Source organism: Adiantum capillus-veneris, chromosome 9 (assembly GCF_014529385.1).
Source record: "Adiantum capillus-veneris isolate H3 chromosome 9, ASM1452938v2, whole genome shotgun sequence".
NCBI lineage: Eukaryota > Viridiplantae > Streptophyta > Polypodiopsida > Polypodiales > Pteridaceae > Adiantum > Adiantum capillus-veneris.
In genome coordinates, this window is record NC_140939.1 from 108,133,096 (window position 1) to 108,137,728 (window position 4,633).

Genomic DNA, 4,633 nt, shown 5'->3' on the forward strand with positions numbered 1-4,633 from the left:
AGAGGGCAATCACACAAGATTAGAGAGGGATTAATCACTAATTAGTTAAGATCTAGTTAATCTAAGCATCATAGGCAATCATAAGAAGTAAGAGAGAGTCATAGTGAGAGAGAATGAATCATTGATTAATGTTAATCAAGTCTCATGAGCAAGGAGAAGCTCAAGAACTCCATAGCCACACACCTCAAGAGCTCTCACCAAAGAGTGCTCTCAACAATTGACTTGAAAACCCTAATTTCTTTTACACACTGCCTTATATACCCAGGTTAAGAATATGCAATGTCCGGACGTCCAAGGCCTTTAGGGCTCACCACTTATTGAATCTGCAACCTAGGCACAATAAGTGACCTATTCTTTACAACTTGGAACTCCCATTGAGCCCGTAACACATTATAAATATTACAATGGCTTGAAATAAATCGAGAATTTACAATACGTACCATTTCGGAAAAATGTGGAAAATGTGTAACTCCATCTTTACTGCTTCTTCGTATTCATCATCGATGTGCATCCGTACGTCTTTGGTCTTTAATAGCTTCTGTTAATTGACGTTGACTCAGTTAACATTCCCCCCTTCCTATTTTAGTGCCCGTCCTCAGGCACTATTGAAAGGTGTCCGTGGAGGATGTGGAAGCTATTTGATTGGTTGTTGATGGGATGATTTTCTCAATTGTTGTTGAATTTGTTGATGAGAGTCTTCATTTGTCGTTGGATTTGTTGATAAGGTTCAATTTGTTGCAGCATCTTCATTATTCGGAATATGTCTGTTGTGAAAGATGATGTTACATTTGTCCAATGTAATAGCATAATGATGAGGCTGATGTTTATTTATGAAAAGTATGTACAAGGGAAGTAGAATGATGAGGTTCTAAATTAGGGTCTATAACCTAGATGACCAAAGGGAAAAACCCCACTGGGAAAAAAGTACCTTTGGGATATGCGCATTATTGGAGTACTTATTAGGATGGGAGATATTAATAAAGTACTTAAGGGATTATTTTCTGATAGATATGGAAATAAAGAGGCAGCAAATATGAAAGGGTAGCATGATGGAACATTGGTTTGCCTGTTGTAGTCCACCCAAGGTGCATAGGTGGAAGCAAAAAAGAGTGTCTAATGCATATGTCCAATGGTGGGACATCCTATTTATGCATACACAAAAATGCATGGAAAACAATATGCTGTGCAAGTAAGATTTTGAGGGTTCTTCGGAAAGATGGTGTAGCTATAAAAGCATATGACATGGCTTTGCAAGATGGCACCCCTTTAAGAATGGTTTTCGTTGACGAGGATATGTTCTCTCATCTTACTTTTCACTGTGCGTGAGTGTTGGACTCTATGACATCACCAATTGTAAGTTAATAGACTTTGACTCTTATGCTCATCTCATCCAGCATGAGCGACACGACTTTAGATATGCTCAACTCTTCCAGCTTGAGTGTAAGCCTAATAACTACGACCTTAGCACATAGTTTAATATGACTTGAAGCTTTGGGTCTAATGCTTTGCTCATTTTATGGCTCAGAAGCCCGACTCTAACTATGCCAAAGAGTGTTTTTTGCACCCTGGCAACTTGACTTTGTACATTCTTGTGCTTACTTCAAACATTTCTTAAGGTAAAAGTAAGCTTGAATCCTCAAAAAGAGGATTAGTGAAGGACCAACTTGGCATTGAAGGTTTCTTTTGCTAGACCTATTTTATCATCTTCAAATATGCATTCGTGTTGGTTGGGTTGTCCTTCTTTGACTGTGAAAACTCCATTGGTTTTTTGATTCTCCAATTAGGCATGTTGATAGAAGTCGTTGATGTTGTTGGAGGCCTTTGTTCACTTTTGGCATCTGGCTTTTGACTAGGAGCATTGGAAGACTTAGGAATCCAAACCTCTTGATGACCTTTGTAACTCCTTTGTTGACTTTGTTGAGCTTTAGGTCCTGCTGAGCTGTTGAGATCTTCATGCAAGTCTGGTGTAGTTGCAGTTGGCTTGTGGTTGACTGGTAGCCAAATCTTTGTATACCTTGTGTACAATCCTTTTCCAAGAGGAACATTCTTTAAGATCCGTCTTTGTTCTGTATTCTCTTGAGAGTTGTGGTTGACTTTAGCATCTTTTGATGTTGTTCTATTGTATACCTGCCTCTTAGGTATCCTAAAATATTGTCCAGGTTGATACCTTGTGGGCCTTCTTTCTTGGAGGGGTGTTGACTTCACTTCATATGCCCTTACCTGAGGTTTTGGTACCCATATCTATCTATTACCTCCATAGTACTCTTGTTCTTTTAAGCTCCATTGCGATGCTATCCATCCCATGTGTTTGTCTTTATGTGTTGATTTCATGTCTTTAATCCAAACCGGATTATTGACTTTAACTAAACTGCTCGGAACAAACACTTGCTTGACTTTCCTTTGCTTTCTTGAGTACTTCGATTGATATATCTTTGCTTTTCTGGGTGTCTCCTCAATGGTTTTAGTTGGTTCAGCAATTGACTTGAAGTTTTGAAAGCTTGACTCGCTAGGGTTGATCCACTAGGGTTCTTTGATGCAGAGGCATATGCTGTCACATCTTCTTTGCTAGTTGGTGGAAGTTCCACTTTAGCCTTACCTTTGTCTGTTGATTTGACTGGAACTGTCTGATTGATCATTGGGCTTCCTATTTCTTCTTGGTTGTCTACAACCCCGTTCTTCTTAACTTCTGGCTTTGGTGGAATTATCTGCTCAATAGCTATTGTGGTTGCTCTTTGTTTTGTTTGATATGCACTTCTTATTGCCTGATTTTCTTTAAGCTCTTCTGAATTTTTGTTCAATGGAGATGAATCATCTTCAATAAGATCTTCCATTTGAATTGTGCTTGAGGACTTTGTGCTGTCATCCGCGGGTGACCAGTCTTGATCTTCATTCTTTGATGTCTGTGATGACTCCGTCATGTTGGCATTCTGTATTTCTAACATCTTTTGGGCCATTGGGATTCCCATTATGATGTCATCTGGCATATCTTTTGTTGTGATCACATGGAATTGAGCTATGATGATCTGTGAACTTACTTCAATGGTGGTGGAGATGATTCCCCAGCATTCTGCTCGTTTGTTTCCTGTATGCTCACAAATTTAGGAGCATCTTCCAGCTATGGTTGGCCACATCTTTTCCAAGTGCGAAAAGACATGAGGTTCTTGTCTAACTAAAAATCTAGCTTTACTTCACTTGACAGCTTTTCTTTATATTCACCAACAATATTGCACTTGATCATCTTAGAATTTATGTCTGATTTGACTTCTTTTGCTATGGAAACATCCTTTGGTTGGACTTTATCTCCATTTTCTTTGCTTTGATCACCAGCTTCTGTTGATGTTGACTCCATTGACTATGATACTGCACTTTTTGTCTACAACAATTGATGAGCATTGTCCTCCTGCATCTTGAGTAACCCTTGACCTTAAAAGATCCATTGTACTTTCTGGGAGAATTTGTCTCTTCGGAGGAGATTTTGGTGGTGATCTTTGTTTATCCTTCTGGACTTTATCTTTCATTGACTTTGACTTATTTGTTACCTGTTATGGCAGCTTGAGGTTTTGCATCATCTTCAGATAGTCCTTGACTTCAAGTTTAGCATCCCTAGGGTCTTGTACAAGGTCATAATCTTGTTTATATTCGTTACCATGTGTATCTTGATATGCACATGTGAGCTTGATCACATGTAACTGTTTGAACACTATGGGCTTTATCGGCTTTTGACTTTGACTTGTGGAGATCAACTGAAACTTATGTCCTTGATGATCTTCATATAAGCATTTTTTTGCAGATTCTGATGGAATCTGGGTTAGTTGGAAACTTCGAACAACCATATGATCTTTCAATGGTTTTTGATTTGAAGAGATGTGTTGGCTAGAAGTTCTAGGGCTTCTAACTGGTGTAGCATTTCCTAGCACATAAGCTGAGCTTGATGGATTTACAGCTCCCCCCTTCCTAGGGTGATCACTATAGCCTACTTCACTGTAAGAGGTCAATTTTTTTTTGGCTCTGATTTAGGTTCATCTTTTGGGACTGTGAAGGTACACTTTGGGTAGCACTATTGACATTTGGCATCTGTAAACCTTCTACATAGTTTCCTATGTATTTCCTTGAAACATGACAAATTATTCCCCAAGTCAAGCTATAGATAGCATTATCTTTTCCTTGATATTGTCTATCCCATGGGTCTCCTATGATATGGACTTCTGTGGTTTCAGGACCCAAGGCATCATAGATGCTAGACTCTTGTCTATATCTATGACTGTTTTGGTCAAAGTATATGTTCGTTTGGTCACAACATCGAAGCTTGATTTCCAATGGAAGAGGGTTTGGCTCTGAACATATTTCTGAGTTCACTCGGGTAATATCCTTCAGCTCTAAAGAGGATGAGCTATAATAGATTCTTTCCTCTAAAATGAACCATCCTTTTTAATCGTTCAAACACTGGTTGATCCTTTTTGTACAGTTTCCCTTTTTGGTCTACATAGTGTGCATATGAATGATGCGTACCATACAAAGCTAGCATCATTCTGTTTGATGTGTCCCTTAGACTTGTGAATGATTGTAGACTTCTGGTAGTGGATACAAAATCATTTTCAAACCTAACATTCTTTTCAACCTTCGGTGATATTTC